The following is a 21717-nucleotide window of genomic DNA, read 5'->3' on the forward strand; positions in this document are numbered from 1 at the left end:
TTCCTGTTTGTAGCAGTTGTCAAACCCCATCTTCTTCCCACTCCAAAACATATTAAAAAAAAAAAAGATGAGCAGTAACTCTAAGGAAATGAAATTTATAAAAGGAAATATATTGTCCCTTCAAGAGAGTTTAGGTAACTTTATGGAAGCTGGTAAAAGTTACAGAGAAACCATGAGTCATGGGTAAATGCCTTTATCCACAAATCCACGTTTCTTTTTGCACAGACATGTGCAATTGTGCACAAATGCACGTGTTTCTTTCTGTTTTACTTTATTTTTTTTTAATTTTTTTTTAATGTTTATTTTATTTTTGAGACAGGGAAAGACAGCATGAACAGGGGAGAGTCAGAGAGAGGGAGACACAGAATCTGAAACAGGCTCCAGGCTCTGAGCTGTCAGCACAGAGCCCAACGCGGGGCTCTAACTCACAAACTGTGAGTGAGATCGTGACCTGAGCCAAAGTCGGATGCTTAACCGACTGAGCCACCCAGGCGCCCCCTGTTTTACTTTAAACATAGTGGACACTTGTATTATGCTACATTAGTAATAGTAACAGAAGGAAAATCATCTAGACTATACTTTTAATCCATTCCTCAAATTTGATAAATCAGTAAGCAACACTTTTTATTTGAAGATTGTACTTCATATTTCATGTCAGTTATGATGATCAAACCAGGTTAGGTTTAATTTACAACATACTAAGCCTGCTGCAAAACGATCCATCTATCAATATCACATATTGTACTAGAGTCTCAATAGTAGGTAGGATCACAGAGAACATGAAGATCATAAGCTTGTTGAAGCAGTGGTATATGTTCTCAGGATTGAGTCTTCCTTCTCCTATGTTCTCTGTTTCTGTAGAAAAACAACTAATTGTTTTTCAGGTGGTTTGATGAAACTGCCATACCAGAAACCCTTCGTTAGAGAGGATGCATTATGTAAAATGCAGTGAAATGCATATCCCTTTGTCTTGGTCAGTTCAGGCCACTATAACAAAGTGCCAGAGACCGGATGGCTTATAAACAACAAAGCTTTTATCTCTCACAGTTCTGGAGGCTGGAAGTTGGAGAGCAAGGTCCCAACATGGTCAGGTTCTGGTGAGACACCTTTTCTGGTCACAGACTACTGATGTCTTATTCTATCCTTGCACTATGAAAAAGGAGAGACATCTAGCTCTCTGTCCTCCTCTTATAAGGACAGTAGTCCCATTTGTGATAGCTACACTCTCATGACCTAATCACACCCCCAAAAGCCTGACCTCCAAATACCATCACCTTGGGCTTTAGGTTTCAACGTATGAATGGGGCGGGAGAGACATGGTCACACAGTCAGTTTATAACCCCCTTCAATTTACTCTTTGGAGCGAAGTAGGAAATAAATGAATGAACACATTAGTAAGAACTTGGTGCCTCTGGCAAGGACACGCATCATGGATTGCAGAGAACATAGGTGGAGATACAGACATTCAGCATCAGTTAAAGCTCCCTGTAAAGGAACCAAGTGTTTAGTTATTCAGGGTGAAATTGGGCTACTTTTCTGCTATTTAAGCTGAGATGATTTCATCCCATTTTCTATTAATGCTCTGGATGCCTTCTGAAAATAATGCCAAGAGACTGTGCTGCCATATGGCTGAGATGCAGACCTCTCTGAAAGCATCACCCAAAAGAGCCTGCCGAGGACTCAGCCACGGGCACATCTCTTTTCCTCTCCTCTTTCTGCTCCCTCACTCCCCCACATGCCCACCCTCCTTCCATTCTTCCCTCAAATGTTCTGTAGCTGTCAGGTTTCTTTCATAGAAATATGTGAAATTATAATGAGACAAGAGTTAGACGTGCTGGAGCTGAAAAGAAAGACTAAGATAAAAAAAAAAAAAAAAGGAATTGCTACGCTCTTTGAAAGCCTTTCAGAGGAGGAAAGGAGTAGATGAAGGGGTTACCCTGCCCAGGAAGCTCTCCCCTTGCACATTTAACTTTCAAAACTGCCTCTGATCATTTTCCAGGGCACTGGTGCTGAATTAAACCAGGTCCAAACAAAGCTTCACTGTGGGGCTGAGCAAGTTGAGACCCAAGGATTCTGCCCTTCCGGCCTGAATAGCCATCAGCTCTGAATTGTCGATCACAGTCCGTGACCTCTTCACGATCAAAGTCACATAGTTAGGAAGTGGTAACGCCGGGTCTGAAACCTAGGCTTTCCAATTAAAAATAGCCCATTTTATAAGTGATAGAGTTTGGCTCAAGAATGTTAATGACTTGCACAAGATCTCAAGCTGAAATTTATAGGCAAAGCAGGCACTGGACCCCTGGGCTCCCTGACCAGGGAGCCATGCTTTTCTATATTCTGGCTGACACGATTGTTCTGGTGTGAATATGCATACTGTTCACTGAGATAAGGGAGGTTTGGAGTGGAAGATTACAGGTTTCATTTTGAATATGGTGAGGTCGATCTGTCTGTAGTGAAGTTAAATGGAATTCCATCAGGTATTCCTGGAGCCTGGTGTTCCTGGGAGATACTTGGATGGGAGATACAGACTTGGAATTCATGAAAGTTGGATAGAAATTGAATCCGAAGGAATGGGTTAAGATACCCAAAGGGAGTGCACTGATTTAGAAGAGAAGTGGATTTAGAATTCAATGCTGGAAAATGACAGAATTTAAGGCATAGGCAGGAGGTAATGCCTTTGAACAGGATGAGAAAAAATAAGCCAATTGCTGGGCACATTGGGCAACCATGAAATTTAAAAAAAGAAGTCTGGAAGTTAAGTTTTAATAGCTCATTTGACCTGCACTGACCTGAGAGACACCCTGAAGGCTCTACCTGGATATTTCCGGGATCCCAGTATTCAGGTATCCTGGATGTTACTCAGACGTTACAGAGCACTTACTCAAAGTTGCCACACCTGCTCTTTGATTCTGGGTTTGTGAAATGTCTTCAGAGAAGTAAGTGAGGACGTTTGACTCCAATGAGTTCTCTTAAACCGGGCTGTTCTTTGGCCAACCTGGAATTTTCACAGTACGTAAATCTTGTGGAAAAACTTTAGTGGGCTTGTGTATCTCTCTGATCCTATGAGCCCATGAGCAGGCATTCACAGGTGGGGAAGTGCTGGGCTCCTGGCTCCCAGTGTCACTACCACCCCTTGCTTCTGCCAGAGTGGGACCAGTTTTCAGCCTCCGCAACCTCAAGATGTTATGGTCTCCTCTGAAAGTCAGGGAGCCCTTTCCTCCAGCAAGCTCTTCCTCTCAGCTGCAGCTCTGAGCTACCAAATACAGTCATAAAGTTCTTCCCAAAGAGGTGGCTCCCTACCCTCAAGTTCCACAAGTATTTATCAAGATTTCAGAGTGGTTCCATTCTTTGGGTTTTCTCAGGGGCCATAGATTGGTCTCAAGTGTGTGTTGGGATAGGCCATGATAAATCCATTCTTGCAATCCTTCCTTTGTGGTTGCTTTGATTACTTTTTGCGTCATATTCCAGAAGATTTATGGCGTAGTGTCTTCACTGGGACATTGCTTAAGAGAATGGAATTTGGCCTCACAAAATACAGATAGGCTACAGTTGTTGTGGACCCAGCTTCTGTGATGTTGGGCCTTCCTCATTCTTTGGGTGTGGGCAGGGTACTTTGATGAGGGTGTGCTGGTTGATCTGGGCTGCTGCTGCTTGTTGTTCTGTTGGCTTTAAAATATTGTAGTTGGGGTAAGAGGCTTTAAATTAGCCATGGGTGGGGCGCCTGGGTGGCGCAGTCCGTTAAGCGTCCAACTTCAGCCAGGTCACGATCTCGCAGTCCGTGAGTTCGAGCCCTGCGTCAGGCTCTGGGCTGATGGCTCGGAGCCTGGAGCCTGTTTCCGATTCTGTGTCTCCCTCTCTCTCTGCCCCTCCCCCGTTCATGCTCTGTCTCTCTCTGTCCCAAAAATAAATAAACGTTGAAAAAAAAATTTTTAAAAAATAAAAAAAATAAATTAGCCATGGGTGTTTTGACTTCAAGGGCTGACTGTACTGGACTCTACAAGTAAGTGCTTATTTCTGTACAAGGAGAGAATTAAGCAAGGGCTTTTGGGCCTCTACAAAACACAGGTCACAGATTAGAGCCAAAAGGCAGGTGTCCTACGTCAAAAAGGGGATAAGGACAAGATAGTCTTGCAGGTTTTGATTGAAAAATGGGGCCCAGCAAGAAAGGCCAGCCACAGGGGTTATTAACAGGTGTGTACCCTTTCTTCATGTTTGGGACCTAAGAATGAAGGCTGCCTCAGTTTCCTACTTTAGTTTTCTCTAAGGAGATATGATGAGGACTAATAGATATTTGGTATCCAGAATGAGTTTTTGTACTAAAAATCCCTCCTCTGGATGATAAAATTATTTCCCATAAAAACCAGGTAATAATCAGTATAATAATTATTTTTGCTTGTCCTTTAATTTGTAAAATAACTCAAAAGGAAGAATAAATTTGTGTTTTAAAGGTGTTATTGAAATTCAGCCAAATATTTCATGCATGACCTGAAATTGAGACCAGCTACACAAAAGTACTGCAGCTCAGAGTTGGCATTCTGTTTCATTCTTGCAAACATTAAGCACAAACGAAAACTCCATTGTGCAGGCAGAATCAAAGAAACTCAAGTTAGGCTCTTTGCCTTTGCAATCACTGTGCCATCATGTTTATTTTAATCTATGGTTTAAATGCCAGGGTATATAATACAGCAGGGGCTGGGGATACAAATTGCACTTGAAACGAACTTGAACAATTCTAAACATTTATACACTGGCTTTTGAATCACATATATATATAGAGGAGTCTGCCTATGTCGGGGGCTATTTACAGGGGTGCTCAGAATTACTTTCCAGATAAAAGTGCAGTGTTTATTGAGGTGCCTGGGTGGCTCAGTCGGTTGAGCATCAGACTTTGGCTCAGGTCATGATCTTGCCATTGGTGGGTTCAAGCCCCACATCAGGGCTCTGTGCTGACAGCTCAGAGCCTGGAGCCTGCTTTGGATTCTGTGTCTCCCTCTCTCTCTACCCCTCCCCCATTCATGCTCTGCCTGTCTCTGTCTCAAAAATAAATATAAATGTTAAAAAAAAAGCTCAGTGTTTATTAAAGGGTAGGTAAAAATATGTAAAATTAAAGCTCATATATTGTTAAAATCTAATGGTAGCAGTTGTTTCAAACTTAAACCAATAAAAGATGTTGTCAGAAAGGATTATTTTATCACTAATTTTGTCTAGAATTACTGACGAATGGTAATAAAAATCAGACCAACTTTTAGTATTATTACAGTTATTAATTTTCTTAAAGCATCTTCTGACCCCACCAGTCTGCTCTTGGTGGGTCAGTGGTTAATCAAGAGCTCCATAGTAGGTAAAGAAAAGTTTTTGTAAGCCTTTGAAGCATTAGGAATGAGAAAAAATATATATTTGCTATTTTTAAGTTAATGTAGCTAGATTGTGGGCACCATAATGAAAGTGATTAGTTATAGAACTACTGGCCTAGGGAGGAAGTGTAGATGGAGTGTAATTTGTGGAAGTCTTTCCTGATCCAGCACTTGTGATTCTGTGAAATAGTTTCCCAAGTCTGGGATTCAGTGTCAGCATACATACCTGACTAACAGACCTAAAAGTGTATTTTCCTAGAGATACCTATCAGTAGCCTACCTATCTGGATAGGGGATATTTAACACCATCTGTACCCTTTGCTTCCTTTCTAGGATTATTCTTCAGTTAGGCAGGGAATCTCGTGCTCTGTATTAAGAACCCTTCAGAAACATAGTCACTATTACATCTGGGATTCGATAAACTAACCCTACGAAATGTAGAATCATCTCTTTTTATCCCAGTTAGCATATTCAGTCAAAAATCCCTGATCGGTGAATCTATATTAGTCAACTCAACTTGATCCAAAATAATATCCTACCTATTGGCTTGAGTCTATTTCCACATATATTGCTCAGGTGTTTCTCAGAAATAAAAAATAAGTAAATAAAAGTTTTAATAGTTTGGGGGAGTTGTGAGCTTTCTCCTCCCAAGGTGAAGTTTGCATTTGCACCCATCGTGAGGGACACTGAGATTCGGTTCTAATCAACGGTCTTGAAACAATGAGAGTTGGTTGCCACTAGGGCCTGAGGACAATTAGCTTCCCCTTGCAGGTGACCATGAATAGGGTCATTCCTAGGTCTTTGGAACAGTCAGTAAATCACTCCAGATAAGAGAATGGAGACTGCTCATTTCAAAGAGAGAATTAATGAGTGTTTAAGTGCTGCCAGGGGTGGGGACAGGAATAGTTCAGAGAACACTGAATCTCCTCAAGTTTTCCTTAAGATATCATTCCAATACTCAAGGTCCTATATACTTTCTTGTAAATGTCTTCAGATTTTCATAGGAAACCTTGTGAGACAGTAAATTTATTTATTTTTTGTTTATTTTTTAGAGAGAGAGAGCGATAGAGTGAGTGGGGGAGGGAAGAGAGAGAGAGGGAGAGAGAGCATTCCAAGCAGCCTCTGCACTGTCAGCACGGAGCCCGATGTGGGCCTTGAACTCACAAACCATGAGATTATGACCTGAGCCAAAACCAAGATCCAGACGCTTAACTGACTGAGCCGCCCAGGCACCCCACTGAGACAGTACATTTAGGTGAGCTTATCATAGAGCCCATTAGATCAGCTTTCTGGCGCAAAAAGAACAAAGATATTTCTGCCTCCACGTGGCAAGAAATGAGAGAGTCTTCTAAACACAGTCATTAAAAAATAGTCTTAAGACTCCATTTATAACTTGTTTGGAAAATGTCAGAACTTCAGATTGGTGGTCCTTTTTCTTTAGCTTCCCGGCATTGTTAGAAACAGCCACTCATATCCATAGTTCTTGAACTTAGCCACCTCTTCCTGGAAGGGTCCACTCAGTCCCCCACAGTTCTGCCTTTGATGGCACTTCTTTTCAGATGACTAGAGGTGATAATGAAATCAGTTTCTTCACCACTGCTTGCCTAATGCTAGTGGATTTTTATTGCCTTCCACTCTAACCAAGGCAGAAAACCAATTCCAGCTCTCTATCCTCCAAGATGGTTTGTTTTGTGCAACCACTCCTGGAAAATTGCTATGTCAATCTGAAAAGGGTTTTAGTTGCTAGTAACCAAACCAACTCAATTATTCAAGAATAAAATAAAGCTTCTGGAAGGCTATTAAGATTTTCATAGATTTCCTGGGAACTGTAGAGAACTAGGCAGTGAAAATTGGGAAGAGCAGAGGAAGTCTTGTTGACAGAAATATCTAGGTCCATTCTCATAGCTGCTGCCTTTTGTGAGCACAGGTATCAGAGCTTGCTTTTGTGGATGCTATCTTAGACCTTCAAGGCCTCTGCTGCTACCCCTATCACTGCTAGATCTTATGGTAAATTTCTAGCTCCAAATACAAGGTATGGCCAATTTGGCCTGACCTGGGATATATGCTCAAGTCCTTTACTACCTGTTTGGCATCAGCATAGGAACACTGAAGAAGCAAGAGATTCAGGTTCTTGAAGCAAATTCTGCTTCTCAACAGAATGTCTCAGGTGAGAAATCCTCTAGCCTTTGGGAAAAGGACTGCGGAAAGCCAGTGAATGTTTACTATATCCTCTTTCTCTGAACCAGCCACGGTGGCCACCTTCTTCCTTTCCTGGAACGTTCTAAGCTCCTTCTCTTCTTAACACATCCACTGGGGACTCTCTTTCCTAGATCTTCCTCTTGCTGACTTTCTCATCACACCTGTTCCACCTTAAATGTCACCTCAAAGTGGCTTTCCTTAGCTACTCTGTCTAAAGGAAAGTGGCTGCCCTCAGCCATTTCCATCAATTACACTCTACCCCATTACTCAGATTTCTTGTTCACATCCCTTCTCACCATCTAAAATGACCTTGGGATACTTGGGTGGCTCAGTTGGTTAAGCATACAACTTTTATTCTCCACTCAGGTCATGATCTCACCGTTTGTGAGCTCGAGTCCCCCATTGAGGGAACTCATAGTGCTGTGAGCACAGAGCCTGCTTGGGATTCTGTCTTTCTCCCTCTCTGTCTGCCACTCCTCCACTCATGCACTCACACTCTCCCTCTCCCTCGCTCTCAAAATAAATAAATAAACATTTAAAATGATCCCATTTAGGAGTGCCCAGGTAGCTCAGTTTGGTTAAGTGTCTGACTTAGGCCTAAGTCATGATCTCGCTGTTCCTAAGTTCGAGCCCAGTGTCAGGCTCCGAGACAGCTCAGGGCCTGGAGCCTGTTTCAGATTCTGTGTCTCCCTCTTTTTCTCTGCCCCTCTACTAATCATGCGCTCGCTCTCTCTCTCTCTCTCTCTCTCTCTCTCTCTCTCAAAAATAAACATTTCAAAATAAAATAAAATAATGTCAGTTAGGTGTTTAAGTGTTCATTACCTGCCTTTCCCATCTAGAGCATAAGCATCATGAAGTCAAAGACCTTGCCTGTGACCTTATTTATTTTGCTTTCGCCACTGAATTTCCAACATTAGTAATAGTGGTTGTCACATATCAGAGTTCAAATGGTATTTGGGGAGTAAATAAATTAATCGAGATCCTAGTCTGGAGTAGGAAAAACGCCCATGGAACCCGAGGTGTGGAGAGAGCCGGGATGCCAGGACATCCCAAAACTCTGGTGTGCACTATTATTGGCTTTCATTTTTCCCCAAAGAGTGCTCAGCATGGGGTGTCAGCTCCCAAGCTCTGCCTGACTCTAAATAATGCATGATTGTGAGTGACTTTGAAAATATAAAAGACCACATCAATTCTAAGCCTTATTCTCCATGCATGTGGATTGTTCTTCAGGCACCACTTTCTGGCCAATCACAGTACACATTCTGTACTGAGTCTGAGGTAGAGGTCCTACTGAGTAAATCGCCATTGAAGTTCTACTGATTTATGGCAATTTTTTTGTTGAAATGATGAACTCTGCATGCCTCTATGGTATGTGCCTTTGACATGCACTGGGCGGTGTTACAAATGTCAATATCTGGGGTTGTTATCATTCACCTTAGGAAATTAAACTGATTTCCTCATGTCTCTGAGAGGGTCAGAAAAAATGAATACATCCTAAAGGCAAGTCCCAGTGATTCTGGGATACCAGACAAAATTTCCAAGGGTATCTGGAGAGGACGCTGCTCACATCTTGCTTCTAAAATGGCCTAAAATATGGTTTACACACATTTACTAAGGAAATGATAATTTGTTTGAAAAATTATATTTTGCCTTTGGATTCTCACTTTGACCAAGGGCCAGAAGTGTATTTATTGCTGAAACATGAAGAGCTTCAGTAATGAAATGAGGCTCTTCTTAATCTCTGCCATTACCTAAATTATGACCTTGAGCAAGTTACTTTACCACTGTGAACTATAGTATATTGGACAAAATAACCTCTAAGGTCACATGGTACTAATATTTCTGCTTTTCTTTTTAATGTTTATTTATTTATTTATTTATTTTTTGAGAGAGAGACAGAGACAGAATGCGAGTGGATTAGGGGCAGAGAGAGAGGGAGACACAGAAGCAGAGGCAGGCTCCAGGCTCTGAGCTGTCAGCACAGGGCCCTACGCAGGGCTCGAACTCATGAGCTGTGAGATCATGACCTGAGCCGAAGTTGGACGCTCAACCAACTGAGCCACCCAGGCGCCCCATAATATTCCTGCTTTTCGAGTACTAGAAGGTGACTGCTGCCTTGCATTCCTGTGTGGCGATGTTGGTGGGAGCTTCTTCGTGAGTCTGAGACGAAACGTGGTTTGACTTTGAAAAACGTCATGTGTAAATGCTCTTCTTGTAACATTCACTTCCTTCCCTGTGGAGTATAAAGGCACTCTCTTTCTAGGAGGTTTCCCCTTCAGAGAAGTATTGTCTATTAGCTAAAACCAGGTAAATATTTTAGATTTCCATTATACGACTGTCTTTGTTCATTTCTAAGTAGCCAATATTATGAACTCAAGCAGTGACTTTTGAAATCCCCTTCTGATCACTGCCTCATTTAGCTTTGACACAGGGGAGACTTGCCATCATCTTTAGAAATCCTTTCTCTTTTTGTTAGCTCTGCAGAAAACCATCTCCATTTTTATTACTTTGCTTTATCAGTGATTACGACGTAAGCCCCTGATGTCACCGTAAGAAGGTCCTGATCAGCTTTAGTTGATTAGCTTCCATGAGGAGAGGGACAAGGGCAGAGCAGCTCTGGTTTTGCTTTAAGGGGAAGGCAGCTGGGCTCAGCTGCCAAGTTGATAACAGAGAACTGTGCACCATCCAAGCAGAAAACTCAGAGTCTCAAAAATTGCTAAGGCAGAGAAAGGCATAAGACACATGTGACTAGCTTTGAGCATATGTGCTCAAGCCAGAGGAGAAGATTTAAGGGAAAGACTGCTTTCTTGTGCCAATTAGAAGTCCTTATATCATTCATTTGACAGGCAAACCTATATCACTTGAGATTTCTAAACTACAGCATGTCTATCACATATGGCATAGGATATTTTTATCCCTAAAGCCCACATTATCTCAAAGGGAAATCATAAAGATAGAAACATAGCAATATATCCAGGGTAAAAATCAGTCCCTCTAAAGCCACATCTCCCTACCCCAGCCCTTATTCACGTCACTCAGATCTGTGGCCTGTGATCCCCTGTATCTGTTCCCAATATTTAGAATTATTTAATTAAAATTGTCAAATTCACTGAACGTGCACCAGTGGCCATTTCAGTGGGGGTGCATAAAGTGCCATTGCAGTTAATTTCCGTGCTGCAAAGTTTTCAAAATGGTGAATCCCAGAGATACCGTAAGTTTCTACCACATGCTGTCATTGTAAAAACAAAAGCCTAAATGAACATAAAAAGATACATTGCCCCTCCAGGCATGGACTCTTTATGACGAAGCTGTTCAACTCAAAGCTAAGGTCATTGCCAGCATTAGTATTCTATGATTATACATCTTTTCCACAAAACAAACCACAATTTAAAAATCTACTCAACTTGCTGCAGAAACACAAACAAAACTCGGGCTTCTTGGTGTCACCTGTAGGCACGATGGATTCCTCAAGGAGACACTGACTCCCTTCTGCTGGGGGCTTGCACAGTGTTGAGGCGGGGCCACCCCCACCCCAGAAGCCTCGGACAATCTCCTCTCCCCCATATGTGTTCTTAAGTCATGTCGTTCTGATATTTATCTGAATTGTCCTCTATGTGTTGATATAAAGCATGCTTCTCTGGGGATGGAAATGTAGAGTCCCTTGGATTGGATGGTCCCTCAGCAACCCTGTTTAGTGGTGATAAAATGAAGGGCTGGCAGGTTTCCTAGCATTACTGGCGGGAAACATGGCCACCTCACCGCCATCCTGTTAGCCTCGTGAAAAGACGGTGTATCGTGGTAGGTAAGCACTTGGTGTTGAACACTGGACCCGGTTTGATTCTAAGTCTGCTGCTTCTTTCCACCTGCTGAGGCAGGTGACTTGAACTCTTGGTGATGTAGTTTCCTAAAGCACAAAGCGGAGATGATAATAATAGAAAGTGTCTCAAAGCTGTGGTAAGGATTAAGTGGGTTCAGATATGACGGTGCTGAGAACAGTGTCCAGCACCCGGAAGGCCCCATAGGAGTGTTCGCTGCCATTCTCATGTGAAACAGCAACATTTTGCATAAGTTGGTAATTTTTAAAGACAGAGTGACTTTTGCATTAATACTTTATATAATGTCTGTCGTGAATAAACATTTCACTGCTTTTGTACCACAACTTGGAAAGGTTGTAGGAAAGGTCATTTTGCCCCATGCTACCAATGAAAAGGTTGGTTTTCTTCACTTAAGCTATAAAATTAGAAGGAAATAGGAAGGTTATACCAGTTTTCACATTTATTGAGGGCCCACAAATGGTCAGACTTAGTTACCAGTCCAAAGACAATAACTAAAGAATCTATTCCTAAATCTGTGTTCTTAAGAATTGCATATTTAATTAGGAATATATAAGTGGATATTTTATTAGAATCCATGTGATATAATAGTTATTTACTGTAGCTATGGTGGGGTAGGATAGAGAGAAAAGAGAGCAAAGAGTTTTGCCTGGAGGTAGTCAGGGAGGGCTTCACAGAGGAGGTGATATTTTGGGGTGGCCTCTGAAAGAAAAGTCTGATTTCTCTAGAAGAATAAATGAGCAATGGCTTTCCAGGAGGACATATTTGATGCCTTCTGGCTAGATTTCTTCTCGTGACTAGTCAGTTCTCATCAGAATAATGACTTATCTCTGGGAATGCTGAGATCAGCCACATACACCCTCAGAACCTGCTGCTCTCTTAGTGCCCAGTCACAGGGTTCTGAAGGCTCCACGAATGTACTAGGCAGCCCTATCACTTAAGGGAGCAGCCACATTTGTTACTTTAGCCCCATCTAATGCTTTGCAGCAAGGAAAAATATAACTACCAAGTAGTTGGTTTCATTGTGTTTTTCTTAGTATCATTGAGGGTCCCTTGGTATTTATCATTAGCCTGACATATTTGAATTTACCTGATAATCCAAGAGAATACTATTAGCAGTCAACCCTGTTGCCTGTTGGACAGCATTATGTGTCCCTGCTATGCCCTGTCCATCGTAGTCTCCAAAGCTGGGTTCAACTCTACCCTCTCCAACAAGCGGAACAAAGCGAGATCATTTTGGAACTGTTTTTAAAACATCAAGAAAATTTTTGCCCTCCTGACTTTATGTCACCTTGAGATATCATCGCATAATACAGGCTGAGATGGGATTTCTTTACAAAAGACTCAGTCCACTCTGAGAATGCTCCACATCCTATGCCATCAAGGAAATGCAAGCTAAAACAACAATTAGGTATCACTGTGTATCTGTAAGAATGGTCAAAATTCAGAACACTGACAAAACCAAATGCTGACAAGAATGTGGACCAACAGGAACTCTCATTCAGTGCTGGTGTGAATACTGTTGTTGGTATGGAAATGCTTCCATACCAGAAGGAAAGTGCCTTCTGCTATTTTTTCTCTTGTTCTTTTGTGATTTTTTCGGAAGTTATTATTTTCTTTTTACAACAGTTTTAGGTTTACAATAAAACTGAGGGAAAGGCATAGAGATTTTCCACACACACCCTGTGCCCACACATACATAGCTACTCCTGTTATCAACATCCCTCACCAGAGTGACACATTTTTCAACAAAGACGAACTTAAACTGACACATAATAATCACTCAAAGTCCACAGTTTACCTCAGGGTTCATTCTTGGTGTGCTCTGGGTTTGGATAAATGTGTAACGACTTCTATCTACCATTATACAATCACGTGGAATATTTTCACTGCCTTAAAAATCCTCTTTGCTCTGCCTGCTCATCTGCTTCCACCCTCGACAACACTTGGCAATCACTGATCATTTTATTGTCTCTATAATTGTGCTTTTTCCATAATGTCATATAGTTGGAATCAAACAATATGTAGCCTTTTCATAGTGTGTTCTTTCACTTACTAATAAATACTTAAGCTCCATGTCTTTTTCATAGCTTGATAGATCATTTCTTTTTAGTGCTAAAAAATATTCCAGTGTCTCTATGTACACATTTTTTTTAAGTTTATTTATTTTGAGAGAGAGAGAGACAGAGAAAGAGCACAAGTGGGGAAGGAACAGAGAGAGGGAGAGAGGGAGCATCCCAAGGGAATCTCCGTCAGCACACAGCTGATGCAGGGCTCGAATTCATGAACCGTGAGATCATGACCTGAGCCAAAATCAAGAGTTGGATGCTTAACCAACTGAGCCACCCAGGTGCCCCTGGATGCACACAATTTTTATATCCACCCTCTTACTAAAGGACATCTTGGTCACTTCCAGGCTTTGGTAATTATGAATTTGGATAAATACCAAGGATCATTATTGCTGGATTGTATAGTAAAAGCATATTTAGTTTTATAAGAAACCACCAAACTATCTACTAAAATGGCAGTGCCATTTTGAATTCACATCAGCAATGAATGAGAGTTCCTGTTGGTCCACATTCTTGTCAGCATTTGGTTTTGTCAGTGTTCTGAATTTTGACCATTCTTACAGATACATAGTGATACCTAATTGTTTTAACTTGCATTTCCTTGATGGCATAGGATGTGGAGCATCTTTTTGTGTGCTTATTTGCTGTGTTATCTTCTTTGGTGAGGTCTCTGTTACGGTCTTTAGCCCAATTTTTAATTGGGTTATGTGTTTTCTTATTATTGATGTGTGTGTGTGTGTGTGTGTGTGTGTGTGTGTGTGTGTGTGTGTATTTTAATTTTACCGCAAGAGAGAGAGTGCAAGTGAGCTGGGGAGGGGGTAAAGGGAGAGAGAGAGAATCTCAAGGAGGCCCCATGCCCAGTGTGGAGACCCGATGTGGGGCTTGATCCCATGACCCTGGGATCATGACCTGAGCCAAAATCAAGAGTCCAACCCTCAACCGAGCCACCCAAGTACCCCAATTATTGTTGATTTTTGAGTTCTTTGTGTATTTTATTTTCAATTTTTTAAGTTTATTTATTTTGAGAGAGAGAGAGAATGCAAGCATGGAGGGGGGAGGACCAGAGATAGAGAGGGAAAGAGAGAATCCCAGGCCGGTTCTGCTCAGTTTGGAACCTGAAGCAGGACTCAATCCCATGACCACGAGATCATGACTTGAGCCAATATCAAGAGTTGGATGTTTAATTGACTGAGCTACCCATGCACCCTTGTGTATTTTAGATAACAGTCCTTTATGTTTTTGGGTTTGGTTTTTTTCCCCTTTGTTTTGCAAATACTTTCTCCCTCATCCTTTTGATACTATCTTTTGTAAAGCTGGAGTTTTTAATTCTAATGAAGTCCAGCTTATCTGTTCTTTCATGGATCATGTCTTTGGTGTTGTATATAAAAAGCCACCACTGTACCCAATGTCATGCAGGTTTTCTCTGTTATCTTCTGGGAGTTTTATACATTTGTGTTTTACTTTTATGTCTGTGATCCACTTGGAATTAATTTTTGTGAAGGATGTATGTAAGGTCTCTATGTAAACTCATTTTTTTTTTGCATGTGAATGTCCAGTTGTTCCAAAGCCATTTGTTAAAGAGACCATCATCTTGTCTCCATTGTATTGTCTTTGTTCTTTTGTCAAAGATCAGTTGCCTAAATTTATGGGGGTCTATTTCTAGACTCTGTATTCTGATCCTTTGTAATATTTGTCTATTCTTTAAAAAATACTACACTGCCTTGATTACTATAGCTATATAGTAAGTCTTGAAATCAGGTAGCCTCAGTCTTCCAAATTTGTTCTGTTTCAATATTGTGTTGGCTATTCTGTGTCTTTTGAGCATCAAATATGAGAATCAGTTTATTGATATCCATAAAATAAGTTGCTGGTGTTTTGATTGAGATGTCTAGTGATTTTTACAGTGACTAAGACTGTGATGTCTGATACAATAGTCCCTAGCCCCTACCTAATGAGTCCTTGAAATATAGCTGGTCCAAAGTGAGATATGCTATAAGTGTAAAATACACACAAGAGGGGCACCTGGGTGGTTCATTTGGTTAAGCACCTGACTTGATTTTGGCTCACGTCATGATCTCTCGGTTCATGAAATCAAGCCCTGAGTCTACTTCTGTACCAACAGCATGGAGCCTGCTTGGGATTCTCTGTCCTTCTCTCTGTCCTCTCCTACTCATGTCCTCTCTCTCCCTCCCTCTGTGTCTGTCTGTCTGTCTCTCTCTCTCTCAAAATAAATAAATGAATAAATAAATAAACAAACAAACAAATGAACATTAAAATAATACACATAGGATATTGAAGGCCAAATATAAAAAATACTGAAAATATATATTTTATATTGATTACATGTTGAAATGACTATACTTGGTATATGTTGATATGATAAAATATGTTACTAAAATTGTTTTTCTTATTTTAGCTTTTTAAAAAAAACAAAGCTCCACAAAAATGTAAAATTTCCCATGTGGGGAATTTCCCAATATAAATTTCCCAATTATATTGGGAAATCCCCATATAAAATTTCCCAATATAAATTACATTTATATTGGACAGGACGGTTTTAGACAGCCTGGGCATAGATCTGTATTCTGCTCTGCCCACTAATGCTCTTACCAGCTGATTGATTGGAACACCTAGGATAGTTTACAGAAAAATACCTGGTGTTATTTTAGTGTAGACCTGGAGATCCTGCCAGTGAGCATTTCTCACTGATCTATAAGAGTCCTTAGAAATCTCTTAGTCAATTCTGTTTAAATTATTTCCATCCCTTGGAAATATCTCAACCTCGAATCCCCTTCCTAATGTTGCTAACTCTGGTAGACACAATGGTAGAGACTATTATTCTCAACTCTCTTCTTCTTTGATGCTTTACACTTTGAAGGCTACACATTTATAAATCTTTCTTACATAGTCTCCTCACGTAGCTTGATATGCCCAAATAATACAGCTTTAGCCAATGAAACATAGCTGAAGGCTGCCAGGGTACATAATTCTTGGAAACGTTTTCGATTTTCTGGCAAAAAAGGACAGCTACCGCTCCTGAAACCCCCCCCTCCTCCCTTGCTTTTCTTTCCTATGCAGATGTGTTGCTAACACTTCAGCCTCCAACTTGTTTCTAGGAAGGACAGGCCAAGAGATCACATCGATCTATGTCTGTCTCATTCTTGAGCCACTGGATCCATGTCATCTGCCACTCAACTTCAGACCTCTCATAGCACGCTGAAGTCCTCTGCTAGCTGCGTCAGCTCCTGTAAATTAGGTTTCCCGTTACATGCAGCCGAATGTATTCCCAGCTGATAAATGGAAGCAGCTATGCCCTATGTCCAGATTTGGAAACTTGGTGCCATCGTTGATTGCCTCCTTCTTACCAAAAACTCAAATTTATTACTAGCCCCTTGTTATCTGTCCCATGCATGCCTATCTTTTCAATTTTATTCTTGAAATCACAGTGCAGTCCCTCATTATGTAATTCCTAGAGGATATGACAGATGCCACTTTCCTCTTCAAACCTTTTTAAATGATCTTTTATGTCTAATCAAATCAAGGCCAAGTGGCCTAACGTGGCAAATAATTTAAGGTCCTTCAGAGTCTGTTTATGATATAACTTTGTAGACTTCACTGTCCTTACTAACATACATATACATTTTTTCTACTTCACATAATATTTCTCAAGAGTATCCCTAAATACTTATATAACTCTTTTACACCCTTAAATATAGCACTGCTTATTCTGGGGTGCTTTTTTTTTAACCTGTCCACAACACTGTGGAAAGACAGGCTATTTTTTAAAAGTAAGTGATGTGTTATACCTCCCTACTCATATTCTCTTATGCCTGTCTAGCCAAAAGCCAGCCCTCCCATCCTGTAACTCCTTTGGTCATGCACAGATTTCACTAAGGCCTGGGTATATGTAACATGCATCGTGCTGGGTGTCAGGAGTTGAATGATGAGTAGGACCTAGTCCCTGCCATTGATGGGCCTACCGATGTGTGAAAGGGACAGAAAAAGAGAATTCCAATATCCAAAGGTCACTTAGCCCAAACTTGGAGGGGCAGCCTTTGAGAAGGTGATGCCTGAGGCACAATGAAGAGTCAGTAACCCAATGAAGAAGCAGGCAAGGTCAATTCAGACAGAAGAAATAGTACAGCAAAAGCAGAGCGACAAGAAACATTGTGCTCAGATTAATGCCTGTAAGCACTTTGCTGCTGCTGAATGTCCTTTCAGTCAATGACCAGACTTTAGAGAGATGAATGGAAATTTGATGGACTCAAATGCCCTCAGATTTGATTTGGTAGCAAACATTTTTTTAATACCACAATCTTCTCTATGACAGGGCTATTAGTAATACTTCTTTTTAGGTTTTTTTTTTTAAGAGAAATAAAACACAAAATGACCAACCCAGCCCCTGTAACCTGATAAAATGATCAATCTCTCCTTTTTTTTTTTTTTTTTGTTTTTGCACGCTTCTTCCAAAATCTTTATGGAATTTAAGCTTTAGTAGGTGTATAAGGAAATAAGGAAATATATATAAAAAATTTATCTTAATTTGCTAAACTGTACAATGATATAATATCTACATATAGTAATGAAGATATTATATGACTTAGTTCTACACTGTCATGAGAATTTGTCCTTGAGAGAAGAGTTGATTGATTAGGGGTCACTAACAGCTATAACAGACCAAGTCTAACACCTCAATTGCTTGGCACAATGAAAGTCTATTTCTAGTGGACTCAACAGGACATGTGAGCCTTTCCACTTTAGTGGTTCACCTCTGAGTACTGATTTGGCGATCCTTCTCAGTCTGTCCTGTAGTTTCATCTTCCACATACGGTTCCCAGAAAAGAATATACCGAACTTGTGTAGGAGGTTACTTCTTCACATTGCCTTATTTCTGCTCATATTGCTTTGGTTGGACCTCCCTAAGGGTTAGGGAAGTCTGGGAGTGTGGTTGCCTTCTGAGTCCTAGAAAAAATGGACAGTGAGTTTGGTGATCAGTAAATAGGCTGGGCCACATGGGACAGTTAATGGGTAAATTAATTTATTCCTTGTGATGACTTTGTGCTAAAAACTTAAAGGTGTTAACATATTGTATTAGAAGAACAAAGATACATATTACAATTATATTGCTTTTCTCTTCTAAAGATGTTTAGGGTCATTTACTGATTGATTCACTCATTCATTTCAACAAACATTCACTGAGCACTTACCATAAGCCAGGCATTATGTTAGGAGAGATTGTAAAGAGACACATATCAAAGATATTGACATGGAATGATTTGTCTCTCCGTCTGGTGGAATGCTTGTCCCAATTCAGGTGCTCAATAAGCATTTGTTGAATTAATTATTCAATAAATGATCACGAACATTGCAACATGCACTGTTAGAGGGCTGCAGTAATCACCACAGAGGTTATGGAGTTAATAACATTTTGTATCATATTGGGCTATCTGAATTCCAGAAATGCTGCCCTGGGTGTATTTGGGCTATTTGTTGGAGAGATAAAAACCTCATGTACTGATTTGCTTCCACTGTTCATTAATTCCTTAGCTAAATACTAAAACACCTAGAACAGTGCCAAATACCAAAGGAACACTCAATTATATGCTATTTAATGAGGATGATGACAATAAAAGTTACAAGTCTGGAAAATGAATAGCATTGCTATGATCCTGTTTTAACAAGCTGGATGGTTTTTCCAAATTGCTACATTTAGGAATTGGGGCTTTTTCTTCTTTTCCTTTTCTTTCTTTCTTTTTTCTTTTTCCTTTTTTTTTCTTTTTCCCTAAAGAGTATTTTTTCCAAAGGAATTGTAAAGTTGTTGCAATCTAGTATGGCATTTATAATTATTTTATTGATAACACATTCTTTCTGAAAGGCACACTGGTGTTAGGGAATCATAAAGAGGAAAATTTGTGAATTTGTGGCAAAAGAATTTAAATCAGTCAGTTTTTCAGGTTAGAGAATTTGGGGAGGTAGAGAGTTTTGTGACACTAATGAATAATCAAGAAATATTTCTTAAAAACATGGCACGATAAACTAATGCTTTGGCATACTGTCTCTTCCAAATGATACAAATACAGAAAAATAAAAGATATAATCTAAATGAGATAATCAGTAGTATATCTCTAGCCTCATAAACAAGATAGACATTTCTGTGTATCTGTGAAGAGTGCAGAAAACTGAGAGCTATAAAAATGGCAGGAAGCAGCAGCTAGGAGATTGGCTCTTGTCTGGGAACAAAGCCTGAGTATTTCATACAAGGTGACCTAACAAGGTGGAGACCTACACTTTAAGCCAGGGGTTCAGGTGTCCTCACAATGCACAGGAGAGCCTGGGATTGCTACCACTGCACGGGTTCATGACCTCATAGGAAACTCTGGGCCCAGGTAGGCCAGAAGACAGATGAATTCTGATGACAAGAAAGGGGGACAAAATAGCATCTGTTTTGTGAATAGATGTGTAAATATCCCTATATCATTGCAGAGAAAGATCCCAAACCTTGTTTTTGCCTAGGAGCTACCAACAATCAGGTAAAGACAATATCCAAGTTTGTACATAAGAGAATTAGAGTGAAAAAAAAAGACAAACAAAACTCAAAACATAAATTTTTCCACTTAAAATGAGTTCTTATGCTAAAATTTCAAAAGTATGAAAAAAATAGAACACTACAAAATGAAACATAGATACAGATTTAAATTTCAGATACCATATTTACAAAATTTAAAAACAAAACCCTTTAAAATTAAATAGGATTTTAAGTCTCAAAATGATCAAATAATTCCTTAAAATAAATAATTATGTATAAAATAATATTTTTGTTTCTTAAAAATAATCAAAGATTATGGAACAGACACAGAAATGATACAAGAGCAGAAAGATGTTTTTTTAAAAACCTACTTCATAAATGAAAAATGAAAAGCATAGTCTCTGAAATTAAAAAAAATACACATATTAGATAATATAAAATATCTGCCAAAGGATTCACAAATTGAAAGATTCAGCCTAAATCTAGCAGAAATAAAATGAGATTAGAAATATGAGAGAGTAATCAATTTCTATCAAGAATAGATTGAGATATCCCAGCATATTTTTATTGAGTTTGCAGAAGGAGTGTGATGGTTAATTTTATGTGTCAGCTGGCTAGGCTATAGTGTCCAGTTATTGGTCAAGCACCAGTTTAAATGTTAATGTGAGGGTATTTTGTAGATGTGATTAAGAATCACACTCAGATGTCTTTAAGTAAAGCAGATTGCCTCTATAACGTGGGTGGGCCTCATCTAATCAATTGAAGGCCTTTAAGAGCAAAATATAGAGGTTTTCCAGTAAAGAAGGAATTCTTCCTCAAGACTCTAATAAAGAAATTCCACTTGAGTTTCCAGACTGCTGGCCTACGCTATGGATTTCTGATTTAGGAATGCAACATTCACGGCTTACTTAATTTCCAGCCTGCCACCTTGCCCTATAAATTTCTGACTTGCCAGCCCCCCAGATTACATGAGCATGTTCTTAAAACAAAAATCCCTCTCTCTCTGGATATATGCTAATGGTTCTACTTCTCTGGAGAACCCTAACTGACACAGATAGAATGGAGAAGATGGAATAAAACCAAAATTTAAAAAGCATGTCTCTGGTATTTTTCCAGAATTGAACAACAACAACAACAACAACAACAACAACAAAAACAGAGTCCTCAGATTAAAGAAAAGTGGATTCCAAAAACTGAGTGGGATAAATTCAGAAAAATCCAAACATATTTATTGAAACTGCAAAATAGTAATCTTGAGAAAGAAAGAATTAGGGAGAGAGAGAGAGAAAGAGGAGGAGAGAAAGGAAGCGAGCAACCAGAGTGAGAATTTGGATTACCTAATAAAAATGGCGATTGGATAAGCAGCAGGAGATTTATTTATTAGCAACCACAGAGGCCAGAAAACACAGGAGAGGTAGATGTAAAGTTCTTTGAGAAAAATAACTGAAACAAAGAATTTTTTAACTCAGCCAAATTATACAATAATAAAGATTTTCAAAAGTTTATAAGAGAGTTTGTCAAAGCATAACAGACTCTTAAAAACTGAGAACAAACTGAGGACTGATGGGGGGTGGGAGGGAGGGGATGGGTGATGGGTATTGAAGAGGCCATCTTTTGGGATGAGCCCTGGGTGTTGTATGGAAACCATTTTGACAATAAATTTCATATATTTAAAAAAAGAGAGAGTTTGTCAAACATCAACCTCTCAGTAAAAGCATTATTGAGGATTGTCTGAG

The sequence above is a fragment of the Prionailurus viverrinus genome, chromosome B4, assembly GCF_022837055.1.
Source record: "Prionailurus viverrinus isolate Anna chromosome B4, UM_Priviv_1.0, whole genome shotgun sequence".
Classification (NCBI taxonomy): Eukaryota; Metazoa; Chordata; class Mammalia; order Carnivora; family Felidae; genus Prionailurus; species Prionailurus viverrinus.